General features: G+C 40.6%; 2 long non-coding RNA genes across 2 annotated transcripts in view; both read left to right on the top strand.

The window, feature by feature from the left end:
- The window catches only part of LOC125615267, a 93362-nt gene that overhangs the window by 54911 nt on the left and 23248 nt on the right, over positions 1–15203 (top strand). The gene's annotated exons all lie outside the window — the stretch shown is intronic.
- Positions 824–3257, top strand: LOC125615268. Its single transcript, XR_007345852.1, has 2 exons — positions 824–1629; positions 2818–3257. It is a non-coding gene; the product is annotated as an uncharacterized LOC125615268 (long non-coding RNA).

The raw sequence follows: 15203 nt of genomic DNA on the forward strand, positions 1-15203 counted from the left end.
GAGAACGTGATCTGTAATTTATTTGGTTTGAAGTGGGTCTTATTAAGTCAGTATTCTGTAAGTGGTGTTTTTTCCCTTTTGGTTTCAGTACTTCCTACCTCTACTAACCTGAATTTTTAACATCAGCATTCCTAGGACATATTGAACAAAATTTCCTATATGACTTGCGCTCAAGCCCAATTCAATTTTGTTAGTTTGCAAGGTAATAAATGGGTGTGCTGGTTCAGAAAGGGTACAAAAATGGAGCCGTATTAGAGTTGACAAATGATGCTTATATAGGCAGCTAATTTTTTAAAAAAGTATGAAAACTTGTAGTTAAACCTCAAAGGTCCCAAAAGATGGAGTCCACACCCATTTTTGAGAAGGAAGTCCGTGAAATGACAGGATATCATCAGGAGTGTCTCAGGCCAAGGGAAAACACTTCTTAAAAGAAAATAACCAGAGGCAGGAGTGTGGCCAGTAGTGGGAATAGCAAAGTTTCACCTCTAAATTACCTGAGGGCTAATAACAAAAAAGCACAGATATCAGTAAACCTGCTGGGGCAGACTGAATTTTGAGCTGTCTAAAGCCAGTGGCTTTACTCAAAGGCACACAAATCTGCCCATTTCTGAGTTTGGGGACAAGTTTTTTTTTTTTTTTTAATTTTCTTAAACAATAGGTTCTTGGATTTGAAGCTGATTAAAAATGACTAAAGTCCAGGTGTGATGGTGTACAACTGTAATTCCAGTGGCTTGGGAGGCTGGGGCTGGAGGATTTTGAATTCAGAGCCAGTCTCATTTTAGCAAGGCCTTAAGCAACTCAGTGAGACCCCTTCACAAAAAAAAAAAAAAAAAAAAAAAAAAAAAAAAAAAAAAAAAGAGAGAGAGAGAGAGAGGAAAAACCAAACCAAAACCAAAACCCCAAACACTAATTGTGCACTTTCAATACGTGCGATTTATTATGTGTCAGTTTTATTTCAAAAAACTATTTAAAATAACATGCAATGAAGGGCTTAAAGATAATATAGTAGTTTCTATTGCTGCTGTAATGGTCTACTGCTCACTTAGTGGCTTACAGCAATGTGAATTTGTTCTCCTGTAGTTCTGGAGGTCAGAGGTGTGAGATTAGACTTGTGGACATAGAGTCCAAGTGTTGACAAGGCTGGTTTCTTTTGGAGAGTCTTAGGGGATAATCCATTTTCTTGTGGTTTTTGGCATCTAGTGTCCACCTGCATTTCTGCCCTGTGGCCCCCTTCCTCATCTTCAAAGTGCATCCGCTCTAGTCTCTGTGGTATATCACTTTCTCTTCTTCTAGTAACACCACCTCCTCCTCTCTTTTCCCTCTTATAAATACACTTGTGATTACATTCAGGGACCACCGGGCTAACCTGGGATAATCTCCCCATCTAAAGATCTTTAACTTAATCATACCTAAAAAGCCTTTTTTTGTCACATAAAAAATATTCACAGGCTCAAGGGATTAATGTGGGTATCTTTGGGGTCATTATTCAGCTTACCAGAGATGGTACATTGTTCACTCTGTGAAAATGCATATTGCTTAAAATCTGGGAATGACTTTTCTCTTTTTCTGCTTTGCATTGAGGTATTTGTAAACAGCCTTGGCTCTTGGAAAGAAGGGAACAACTTCCAGGTTGGATACTATCTGAAAAAGCTCACTGTACAGAACTCATTAGCTGTGCCACTTCTTGTGCAGAATTATAAAGCAAACTCAGTGTAGCAGCCTATATGTTTCAAGCCTACTCTCACATGGATGATGCTTTTTCCTGAAGAAAGGGCAGGGGGAAGAATGGATATCTGTTCTAAAGCTAATCTTTATCTTCCAAGATTCAATCTGTCTTTCATTAGCTCATCTTTTTTTTTTCATAATACCCAATGCAATTTTAATGTCTTTCACCCCACATTTTTTACTGGTGCATTATAGATGTACATGCTGATGGAATTTGTTGTTATATTTCTGTATATGCACATGATAGACAAAATAACAATATAATTTGGCCAGTATCACTGCCCAGCACTCTACCCCTTCATTAGCTCTTCTTTAATCACAATCCTGGTCTGACCAGTGTTGGGAAAATCCTCACCACCTGATCACTTTCTAGAAAGCAAGCATCAGGGTCCACACGTAGAGCCCCTTCTCGGGGAAGCTTTGAGATAGAGCTCTGACTCCTACATCAGGATAGACCCTTGGGTTTTGTTGACCCCAGACCCTGGTCTTGGAAATCTTTCTCAGAGGAGTGGGGGAGGTTAGAGGTAAGATGTATTATTTCAGGGAATGAGGTTGGAGGGAGACTTTGCCTCTTAAGAAGCCCTGTGGGGGCAGCAGATGGAATCAGAATAATGCTGTTTTTGCCCTCACTCTCTGGGGTGGCCACTTTGTATCTAAACTGGCTTATACTGGTAGAAGGCTCCATTTGTGGAAGCAGCCCTGTCCAGTCCAAAACTTTCTCCAGACTGGGTATTCTCCAAAAGAGGGAGTCACAAACAAATAAGAGACTCAAGACTTGAATATAGACTGAGTAGCTGGTGGTTGAGTTTTGGGTATTTCTAGCAATGACTTTGGGATCTACTGGATGGTTTTTAAGTGGTAAATTGAGGGGGATAGCCCAGATTTACAAGGCATTTCCTGAAGGCAGGGGAGAAAGTCCTGTTTGTTCCTACTTACTTCTCTGATAGGCTAGTTCTCCTTCACAAAATGTAGAGTCTGGGGACTCTGCTGTCTCTCCTCTGCAAAGGTCAGGTGAGGGAGGGTGTGGGAGCCTGGGGAGATGGGAGCAAGGTCAGGTGTGGACATAACTGAAGTTCCATTCCTTGCCTGAAGGGGTCAGCAAAGACCCAGGTAGGGTGAAGACATCTTGACTCCAGGGAAGACATTCCCAAGAGTCCATCTGGCCCCAGGATATAGCTCCTGCCTAGCTGCTTCTGGTTTCTCTGCCTGAACATTGACAGCTCTTCCCACAGGGTTCCCTACTTGGCTGGAGATACTGGGTGGGCCCTGACTGTTGGATATAGGAAAGGGAATGGACCCCCGGGTCTGGATTGAAGGGGCCATCAATGTATAGAATTTTCCAGCTCTCTCCTCTTGGGCATTCCTGGGATGTCTGTGTTCCAGTCAGAGCCTGCAATCAAGCCATCAAAGCTAATAAGATTATTTCTGCGTTAAATGAAATTATGGATGAAGGATGGAGATGCAGGAAACAGACTAATGGTTCTAATGTTTTTTTCCAACCTTTCACTTCTCAATAAAGTGCAATCATCTGACTCCTTGTTTATGTTCTAGGAAAATGATGACTCCTCTGAGAAGCTGTGATTATTGTGTTCCTCATTCGTCTGTGTCTAGTTGGGTGGGATCAGGCAGAAGGAACCCTGGTGGAGAAGGGCAGCAAGTCATAGTCTGCCTCTTGGATGAGCATCTCACTTCTTACCTAGTTTCTTTGGTTGCTATACTTTCAATAATATTCTATTTATTGTCAAAATATTTTTATTTTTAATACAAAATATTATAAGAATATATTATCATTAAAAAAATAGAGGGAAAGCAAAAGCTCCTTACTTCACTCATCCTCTCCTCTCCCAGAAGTGCCTACTGCTGTTCATTTGAGGGAATATCTTTCTCTCTCTGTGTAGTGGTTTGAAAACTTGTCTACAATTATTTTATGCCACTTCCTTCAAAAAGCAAAGACTAATTTCCCTTGCCTTAAGGGTGGAAAGTACTTGGTGACTCACTTTTAAGGCATAGAAGGTGGCAGGAGTGATGATTTACGATGTCTGAAATTAGGGCAGAAATGGGTAGGGGCTTCTTCCTTTTCCCTGCTCTCTCAGAGGACATGCTTAGGGAGAATCAGCTGCCATGTTGTGAGGACACTCCAGGGAACCTAAGGAGAGGTCTCTGTGTTGAGGAACTGATGCCTCCTGCCAGCAGCCTTGAGTGAACTGTAAAGAAATAACTGGACTAGGTTCTGCCCGCTGTGAAGGTATAGGCTCTCAGATGACATAAACACTTTTTTATATTGACAAAGAGTTGCTAAGTGGGTTGATTTTTTTTCTTGGACCAGGGATTGAACCCATGGGTGCTTAACCACTGAGCCACATCCCCATCCTTTTTTATTTTTTATTTTGAGACAGGTTCTCACTAAGTTCTTATATCCTCCCTGAGTTGCTGAGGCTAGCTTTGAACTTGTAATCATCCTGCCTCAGCCTTCTGAGTCACTGGGATTACAGGCATGCACCACCATGCCCAGCAGTAGCTAAGGGTTTAAATAACAGGTCTGACTATTATTTAACAGATAATAAAGCTTGGGTTACCTGGTGGTTGCTGATATTGGATTGCCCTTCAGCACTAGAGAAGTTATTACCCCATCTGCTGGAGTGCTGCTGGCAGAAGCCCTCAACAATTACACCTCAGGAATTTTCTAAACTAGAAACAGTTGTCTTGCCCAGGGTCATGCCCACTTCTTAGCAGCCCACATTCAGTGATTGGTTAATGATGGCACAGAACTCGGCCCTTCTGCCCCAATTCAGGAGGCTCTGAAGAGCCATCCCTTCTTCAGAGCTCCCTGCAGGATTGGCCAAGGCATCCCTGGGCTGCATTGTAGCTAAACTTCATTCTGTATCCAACACCTTCCCTTTCACAGCTCTTGATACCAAAAGCACTCCTGCATGCTGGTCTCTACCTCAGAGTTCACTTACTGAGAAACCCAAGTGGGGATAATGGGTACCAGGAGTGTTCTAAGAAGGGAGATGAAGAGATAGGTCTTAGAGCTGGATTATCAGCCACCCAGCTGGCATCAGTGGTGGTAAGGTGGACACCCATAACCTGAAGAAGGTGACCATGCAACTGCTCACTGGTTATGAGCTGTGATTGTATTCTTGTGGAAGGGAATGCATTAACTGGTGCAAGGTTTCAGGCATTTGAGAAATATGGAGGATATGGTTATTATATTGATGCTCAGAAAAGGGTAACAAAGCCAAGAGTAATTAATCATTTATTGTAAATGTTGTCAATGCTGGAGGAGCTCCTGGGGGGCATGTAAAGAAGCTATTACTTCCTGCAGCCAGAGGACAGAGACAGTTGATAATCAGACTCAGGGCTTAAGAGCAGGGGAGCTCCACAGAAGGTTCAACCCCACTAAGGCAGGTCTGCTGTGCTCGCCAGGGACCAGGGTGGGAAAGAACATATCAGAGTTGATGCACCCAGAATCTTGAACCCCACATTTTCCCCTAGGAATCAAGGGGAAAGAAGCAGGAGTGGCCCTGTTAGCTATCTTTCCCAGTGGCCAACAGGGGAAATTTCATCCTTATCCCCATATTTTTGGGGGTCTGTGAAGTTAGAGGTCATGGATCCCAAAGGGAAATGCTTCCACTTGGGAACAGGCAAGAATTTTATTGAACTATAAGCTGTGGCTTCATTTAGATACTTTGGGTTCCCTGTGAAAGAACAACAGGGAAATAGAAGATTCACCATCATTTTTTTGTACTGGGATTGAACCCAAGGACACTTAACCACTGAACTACATCCTCAGTCATATTTATTTTATTTTGAGACAGTCTCACTAAGTTGCTTAGGTTGGCCTTGAACTTGTGATCCTTCTGCCTCAGCCTCCTGAGCTGCAGGGATTACAGGTGTGCACGACTGATTTTGCATCTTGAGAGGATTGAATGACCGACCCCTCTTAAGCAGGAAAGAACTGCTATAACAGGGAGGGGCACATGAAAAAGGCAATATGGGAACTATCTTAAAATATAAATGGATATAAGCCTTTGACATAGACATGTACTTTGTGGATATACTTGCAAAAATATACCAAAATGTATAAATGAGACAGTTCATGTTGGAATGATTTGTATTGTAAAACTCAAAACAAAACAAAACAAAAATGGCTACCTGGAAGCTACTTAATATTTATTTGTTAATAAAGAATTGGCTAACTGTATGGCATATCTATCCTTATCACAAAACTCTATGCATGTATTAAAAGAATAAAGTAGAGCTGTATGTGCTGGTCCCTAAGATGCATGAGTAAGTGCAAAAATTATATCCCTTTATAAACATAAAAATAAATATCATGTTGATATGCACACACACAACACTTTTTTTTCTGAGAAATATATTCTTCTTCTTCTTCTTCTTCAGCAGTGATTGTCTTTGGGGAGTGAAGTTGGCAGATTTTAAATTTTAGAAAAATTTTTATATTTTTCATAATATTTGACTTTTCTAACCATGTATTATGTTGTTTTCATTTATAAATAGTTAATAGCAAGTAACTGGAAAGTGGTGGTCTCATAAGCCATTTTAATTTTAGTCTTTAAAATTTTTTGCTTGAAAAGAATGAATGAATGCTATAGAAACCAGGACGAGAAATGCAGGTAGGTTAATATTCTGCTCCCTGCTTTTGGGCTTTGAATCACTTGTGAATTAAATTCTAAGACAAAGCATCTGATGAAGAATCCATTTGAGTATAATCACCCTGAAACTTCTCAGTCCTTCACCCCATCCCCTTAGCCTCCCCAAGAAGGAGCTGTATCTTCAGGGGTTGAGTTACAAAAGGTATGTGTGTGTGCGCGCACACACGTGTGCATGTGTACATGCATGCATATGCGTTGTGATGATATGGAGGGATAACGACCTTCTCCTGGCCGCACTCAGTTCAGGGGCCCCACATACAAATTGACAGACACACTCGTCCAATCTACTGCTCTTCAGAGCCATGCTGAGCCCTTGTGGTGGGATATAAACCTGGGGCTGGTCTGGGAAGTTTCCCTCTCATATCATGCCTGGGCTGAGCTCTCTGTCCACACTGCCCTGGAGTCAGAGGCAGCTGTCTGTCCCTCCTCCTTCTCTTCCTCTCCGTGGATTCCCTCTCAGGGGCTCAGCACTAGTTCAGCCATCTGGTCTTAGGGATTGTTCAACCCCTCAGGCATGCTATAGTAACCCCATCTGTCCAAACAACTTAGATTCCTTCCTCTCAGAAGTCCTTTGGTCTCTATCTAAGTGTGTAAGAAAGAGAAAGAGAGATTTTGGGGTGTGTCTGGATGCCTGGTAGCATCAAGAACTGTGTCATATCCCAGTGGGCACATCAGGGGAGTGGAGATGTGACCCTGTTTACTGCAGAGTTTGCACCTAGGTCCACCATCAGTTAATATCCTTTCACTCCTGTACAAGAAATTCACAAGGGGATGAATCTCTCTGCTGCTAAATCCTGTGACATCCCCATAACCAGGACTGGGGTGGCCACAGCATTACCAGATATAGTTGCTGCCCTCAGGCTCTGTCTCTTTGTTTCCCTGGAATGTCAGTTCTTCCCGGGGAGTGCCAAATCCTCAAGGCGCTGGGGGTAGGTTAATGATTCAGAGTCTCCAGCATTTTGGCTTAGATTCAGGGAAACAAAACTGGATGGTGTATGGGGCTGGAGAACTGAAGAGCCCTTCTTCCTAAACTGGAACTTCGTGACTTTGCAGTTGGTGATCATAATATTCCTGGTCCACAGTGGGATCAAGCAGTTCTCTGTTTTAGCATTAGTAAAGACACAAGCTTCTTTTCAAATTTGATTTTGAAGATGTTAAGATTATGTCTCTAATCATGTACTCTGGAACATTCCTATTAATTCAGTTCAATACACATTTATCAAGTGGCCAAATTATCTAACACTGCCTTAGGCTTAGAAAGTATATATTCCATTAGTAAACAACACTATTGCAGTGGAAAAAAAATCAGAAAGGTGTTCAGGAATGGGAGGGTCATCTGAGAATCTGTTTATGGCTACAATGCTTAGAAGGCACGCAGGATAGGTAGAATGGAGCTGGAAGAGACCAGAAAGTTCTAAAGAGAAAGAATAAGATCACGCCTGTAATCCCAGTGACTCAAGAGGCTAATGCAGGAGTATCACAAGTTAGATCCAGCTTCTGCAAATTATCAAAGCTCTCTGCAACTTAGAGAGACTCTTTCTCAAAATAAAAAATAAATTAGGACTGGAGATGTAGCTCAGTGGTAAGTGCTCCTGGGTTCAATTCCAGTACCCAAATCAAACAAACAAATTAAAAAAAAAAAAAAAAGAAGGAATAAGCAAATCTACTTCATTCATATCCCAGATGACCTCTGGAAGTAGATTCCTAGATACAATGCCCAGGTGCATAGCTGTCCATTACAGTATTATAGGCTTCTGATTCTCTTCATTTATTTCTCCCTAAAGCTGTTCTTTCTCCTGATCTTGGTTATGGTAACTGAGTAAGGTCCCAGCCCTTGAGTAGGATAGCATTTGTCTGAAGGAGAAGCGGGAATTGAAGTTGAAGAAGCTGCATCTATATTAAAGATACATGGGCTCTTTGATCTTGGCTGACTAAAACATCATGCTCTTGGAGAGACAGAATGTTATAGATCAAGAGCCAAAGTTATCTTGGGCTATCTTTAGTCCCCATTACTGGGCACTTAATATCAACCTCTGTATCTGACCTAACATCTCTTGACTTCTGGATACAATTCTTGGAATGTATTGCTAAGCTTGACACACTTCTAGCCTCCACCAAGCCTAAAGCTAAGACTGCAATAAAGAAAACATAAAAAATGTCACAGAGGACATGCTGGGGATGTAGCTCAGTGGTAAAACAGTTGCCTAGCATGTAATGTTATTGTGTGAACTGATCAATACAATCAATAAGTATAGGTTATAGACTGTAGGAATAAATATTTTGATAAGTAAGATAACAGAAATAAGTAACTGTAAAACATAGGATTTAAACCATAGAGACAGCTGCAGAACCTATTTCTGAGAAAACAAAATGAAAACTATTTTCTGTTAAATTTAAAAAAAACATATTGTCTTCTGTACTTTGTACCCCACAAAATGTACTCAATCCAGGATACAGTGGTCTTGGTGACCTATATGACTTTGAAGTAGATTCTTGTCCCCTATAACTGCCTGCTTGACAGTTGTTTAACACCTGCTCGGACCCAAGATGTGGCTGAGTTGTTCGGCTAACAGCTTTTTTTGCTTCTGTAACTTGCTTGCTTGCTAACTAAAAAATTCCTTAGGATGTAGTTTTCCTCCTTAAATAGCAAATTTCCCTCAGAGGGGGGCTGCTGTTCTTTTAGCGAGCCACTTTGGACTCTTGTTAGATTCAGCCCCTGACCAGATATAATTGACAAAAGTGGCGAAATAAAAACACTTCAAATGATTTCAAATTCGGACTTGGTATGTTTTCTGAGCGGTCTCCCCACAACAGTAGGAGCCCTGGGTTCCATCCCTAGCACCTGTAGAAGAGATTTCCTTGCCTTGATATAGATGATATCTGAATCCTACGGAAGGGGCTTCCCTACCAGTTGAAGTCCTACTTGATGACCCCCACCTATGTGTTTTGTAAACACTTTGATTCCTGAGCTTCTTTTGTTCTGTGACTATAAAAATTCACATAACTTTTTCTACAGTGTAACACATCATTCATGGTAACACAGATCTAAGTTCCCAGACCATAGTCTCATATTTGGCTCACAATAAGCCGTTTTCTTATTTCCTTTAAAGCAGAGTTGGTATTTTATGTCTATAGAAGCCATGGCTATTCCAGAGACAATCAACAGGAGAGCTGTGGCCATGAAGTGTCCTGCCTCCTGACTGCGACCTGCCAAGGAAGTCCAGTTTCTTTCTTTTTCTGGGCTTTGATGAATCCATTTATGATTGATTGAGGTGCGAGTAGTAGAAGGAACAGTCTGCCTGACCCTCCGGGTTCTACTCTAACTCATGGTACAGGGCAAGCTAGGGTAAGCTGGGTGACAAACAGTCTCCAAATCTCAGTGGTTTAACCCAATAAGAATTTATTTTTCATGTCATAGTCTAATACACTGCTAGGCAACTTTTCTTCTAGCAAAAACTCAGGGACATGGGATGCTTTCATCTTCCAAAGATATGAACAGGGGCAGCCTCAAGGGCCCACTTAAGATCAGTGATCGTGGATTATGTATCTCATGATGTGACTTCATAAAATATGCTTTCACTGCCTTCTTAAAAAACTTGTATTGAATCTGACAACGTCAAGTGAAAGTTTTATTTGTGGCTTTCATCCAGTGTATCTGGATAAGTTGGGCAGTGTCACTGAACAGATCAGCTTCATCTGTTCAAAGGTGATTTTTCCCTGGCTAATAACACAACCTATGGATGAGTGTTGGAAAGAGCCAGAAAGAATTACATACATCTAAACACCTGGGAAGACTAGTTTCAGCACTGAATGTTTTGTGTCAGTGCTGCTGTTGCTGGGCTCTTGTAGCATGCACCCCCATGTGTGTTCTTTGATAAGAGCCAAGGTGTGGAAAGGTGGGGTGCCTAATGAAAACTGTCAACACATCCCTGCTCCTCTCACAATATATCAGAACTCAGGACATCTCAACACAGGTTAAAACACTTAATTTCTAATACCAGGCTCCCCTCTTAACCAAATTAAGTGACAGTTTGAGGTAGACAAGAAGCTCTAAGGCATCCATCACTAAAGAAGGCATCCCACACTGGTACTTAGAAGAATCTTTTTGTTGCCCCTGGCTTTCTTCACTGAGCCAACACACCACTGCAAAAATAAGGGCAGGAAAAGATGGTGACTTTCTTGCTTTTTGAACTTTCCCGACAAAAAGGGGAGTGGGGCAGGGCATTTTATGTAACTATGAATAGGTGCTTTTTCAGGGAAAACAAAACTGAACAAAACCAGGTGCTTCTTCTTCTTCATTGTCTTTTTCTTGTTCTTTTTTTTTTCAAAGAAAAAAATGTTGTCAGAGTCTATTTTACACTTCATAAAATTTAAGTGTAAAATTCATTGATTTTTTTTATATTTATTTTTTAGTTTTAGGTGGACACAATATCTTTATTTCATTTTTATTTGGTGCTGAGAATTGAACCCAGTGCCCCATGCATGCTAGGCGAACACTCTACCACTGAACCACAACTCCAGCCTCTCGTTAATTTTTTGAAAGTAACTTTACCAAGTCATGTGACCTGCACAATTAAGTTGTCATCTGGTTTGGAGAGGGGTTGAATGTATCATCAAGGCTTCATGTGTTAAAATTTAATCTCCATTTTGCTCTACTTTGTGTATGACCAGAGACGTGAAAAATTGTGCTCTATATGTGTAATATGAATGGAATTGCATTCTGCTGTCATATATAATAAGTTAGAATAAATAAAACAAAAAATATCTCCATTTTGAATATTAAAAGGATAGAAACCTGATCATATGGTGTTTAGAGGTGGGGCCACTGGAATGTGATTAGCATTAGACAAGGTCATTCAGGTGGATCCTCCTCAATTGAGCCCTGGTGGCTTTAGAGGACAGAGAGAGGCCAGCAGAGACACTCAGACATATGCACTGTCGTACCATGTAGGGCACTGCACTTCCTCAAGACTGCTACAAGCAGGCCGTCACTAGAGGCAGATGATTGACCTTGGACCTCCAGAACCAGCGGACAAAATAAACCCCTTTTTGTTAAAATGTACCCAATCTGTGGTATTGTGTTATCAGGGACAGAAGATGGACTAATAGTCAGTCTTGGAACATTTCTATTCCCTTTACAGTGAACCCTGTTCCTATTCCCAGCCCTAGGTAACTTTGATCTATTATCTCTCTATATGTATTTTATACATTTCCCTTTTATGAACAATTTGAATGAATCAGAAAATGGATTTGTTTAAAATATAGGTGCTTACTTACCTTTTGGAAAACCTTTGCATATATATAAAGTTCTATAGCATTCTTTGGTCCAAGGGATGATATTTTTGGGGACATGGGGTTTTGGGAAGAACAGATATGTATATATCTTTCAAGATACTCCATGTAAGCTCTTCCTTCCTTGGTGGAGGGTCTCAGTTACATCATCTGAGACCAAGAGGGAATCCCAGAAACAGGAGAAGTTCTTAAGCTTGGTCAGGTCCTCAGGTGTCCTGGCAGCTGCTGCTCCTTAAAGCAGGACATCCACTCCTTTCTCCTCCCTCAGGGACACACCCAGGAGATCTCCCTGCTCTATCCAGGCTTTACATTGTTGAGTCATCAAACATTCAAGCCAGGATTAAGTTCCTATTGCAAGACACCAAGTCATATCGGTCTATGAGGCAGGGCCTTTGTTATCTATGTATCTAGGTATCTAGCTACCTATATTTAATTTTCTTTATTATTGAATTTTCTTTATTATTTTTATTTTCTTTATTTATTTATATTTGTTGTTTTTAGATATACATGACATTAGGGTGCATTCTGACATTTTCTACGTACATGGAGTGCAACCCATTACAATTTTGATCCCATTCTTCTGGTTGTACATGATGTGGGGTTACACTGGTCATGTATTCATAGATGAGCACAGGAAAGTTATATCTGATTCATTCTGCTGTCTTTCCTATTCCCATACCCCCTCTCTTCTTTTCATTCCTTTTTGTGTAATCTAATGAACGTTTACATAACACTTTCTTGTTATGGGTTAGCATCCACATATCAGAGAGAATATTTGGCCTTTTTTGGGTGGGGGTGAGGGGCTGACTTATTTCACTTAGCATGATATTCTTGGGTTTCATACATTTGCCAGAAAATTAGGCAGGGCCTTTGTAAGATCTTTAATTTTCACTGTGGGACACAGCAAACCTCTGAATGTACTCATCAGTGGCCCGGACCCCTGATCCCTTTCTTGCATTTTCTATGTTAGCACATGGAGTGGACATGAATTTTACCTGGAAGGTAGCTGTAACTTCTTTTCTGCTCTTCCTTCTGAACAGAGCCATCTGTAGTGCTCGTCCCAAGGTGAAAAGCTGATCAAGTCCATCTCGTTGGCTCTTATGATGAAGTATTGATTTCCTGGTTCCTCACACTGTATTTTGTTGATTTGTCCCTGGCCATCTCCAGCCTTATCTCCCTCTGCCCCCACAAACTTCTTTTACTATAAGCATAAGAATCAACTTGCATTTATTTTTTTTTCATGTTCTAAATTATTTTATAAAAAGCTTTTTATAACAATTTTTAAAAATCATTTCAAGAAAAGAAAATTACCAATCATTGTCATTTTTGTGTGTTTTTTCTCTAATATATGAATTTTATTTTTTAAATATTTATTTATTTTAATTTTTGCATTACAATTCTTAATACACCATTATATCATAATTTATCATATCTCTGATTATATATCCACTTGCATTTCATGTTGTATCTCCTCATTCTCTGGATTGTTCCTTCTGTCCCCTCAAGACTCAGAGAAACATCATCTCCTCTGGAAATAATTACTTCTGCAAGAACTCTCATTAGATGCACCTGTTTGGTTTTAAGTGTCTTTCTTTTCAGCCAAACTCTAACTCTCATCCTTTCTCCTTCTCAACCCTAACTAGGCTGAGAGCACCTTAAGGAAAGACTCAGCATTTTATACTTCTCTAGTTTGCACATTATATTCAGTCATTTCTTATTTAGAATTTCTTGTTTCTCTCAGAAATCATACCCCTATCTTAATATCTGTCTTCTGTAGATGCCTTGAGTCTTATGTGTTCATGAGCATTGTGGGTTGAGACAGGGAGTCAAAACTGAGATTCAGCTAGGGAAAGAGCATGTGATGCAAAGATGTTTATTTTCTGTTAAAATAAGCTTCCTAAACCATGCATGTTGGTACATGCCTGTAATCCCAGTGGCTCAGGAGTTTGAGGCAGGAGGATTGCAAGTTGGAGGCCAGTCTCAGCAATTTAGTGAGGCACTAAGCAATTTAATGAGACCCTGTCTCAAAATAAAAAATAAAAAGGATTATGGGTGTAGCTCAGTGGTAAAGTACCCCTGGGTTCAATCCCAGTATCTAAATAAATAAACAAACAAACAAATAAATAAATCCTCCAATCACCCCTATTGCTTAGGAAACAATAAGAGATCTTTTTGCCAGGTACTTGGACAAAGTCCAAACATTAGAACAAAAGATGCCCTATCACTTTTATTACTTAGGAAATTAAAACCAGTTTTAGGAGCTAGGGCCAGGTCCTGGGAAAGACAAAAATATGTATTTCTTATTATATCATAACTTTACTTTCACATCTATGTCTCTGAACATAATTATGTAACGAGGATGGTTATATAAATGTATCTACACACTGGATTTTGGAAATCTACATAACTGGATTTTGTTATATCTTAGGGATCTTTCTGGGTCAGCACATATTAGCACTTTTTGACTAAAGGAGCTCATGTGAATACAGGAAGACTAGCTACGACTATTATAATTTGGATATGGAATGTCCTGTAGAGCTCATGAGTTGAAGGCTTGGTCCCCAGTGTTCAGAGGAGGGACTTTGGGGAAATGATTGAATTGTGTAGGCTCTAACCTTATCAATGGATTAAACCACTGATGGATTCCTAGTTGAATGGATCACTGGGAAGTGGTGAAAATTGTAGGAAGTAGGGCCCAGCTGAAGGGAGAGGATACATGCTCTTGGGGAGTATATTTTGTCCCTTACCCCTTTCTCTTTCTCTTTCTTTCTTACTGCCAAGAAGTAAATAGTTGTCTTCTGTCACGTCCCTCTGTGATGTTCAGCCTCACTTCAGGTCCAAAGCAATGGACCGTGGGCTAAAACCTCTGAAACTGTAAGCCCAAATAAACCTTTCCTTCTTTAAGAGGCTTATGTCAGATATATTGTCACAGTGATGGAAAGCTGACTAATAAAACCACATTTCAACACTGCAGTCCAGCAGATGCCCATGGAGACTGTGGTGCTCAGGTTGTACAAAATAATTTCATAATGGGTTCTGTCATTTGAGTGGCCTGGAATTGGGGTCAGTGAAACTTTGCCCTTCAGAGTCCTCAGGGATTAGAAAGTGAGCAGAAAGAGGGCACATATAGCCATGGCACACAGACACAGTGGCAGTAGGTTCTAGGGAGGCCATTGGCAATCTCTCTTGAAGGAAGACTTGAAGTAAATTTGTAGTTTTCAAGGAATTCCCACACAAACACTACCACACCTAAAGCCATGGTTCAAGCTTGTGACAGTAGGTGGGGACATTTTTGGCTAGAGAATGCTACATTTCTGTGCATCTGTGGCTAATTTGTTATTCTACTCTTTTTGTGTGGCTTCCCCTCCCCACAAGAAGGGAAATCTCCTCTTCTTCAAGTCAGCAGTGTGGAGGAGGAGATTTCAGTTTTCCTTTAAAAATATCCCACTTGATTCTCAAAGCATCTTATCCAAGTAGGCCTAAAAGTTTTGTCACACGTTTATTCTATGA

The sequence above is a fragment of the Marmota marmota genome, unplaced genomic scaffold (assembly GCF_001458135.2).
Source record: "Marmota marmota marmota unplaced genomic scaffold, marMar, whole genome shotgun sequence".
Lineage (NCBI taxonomy): Eukaryota > Metazoa > Chordata > Mammalia > Rodentia > Sciuridae > Marmota > Marmota marmota.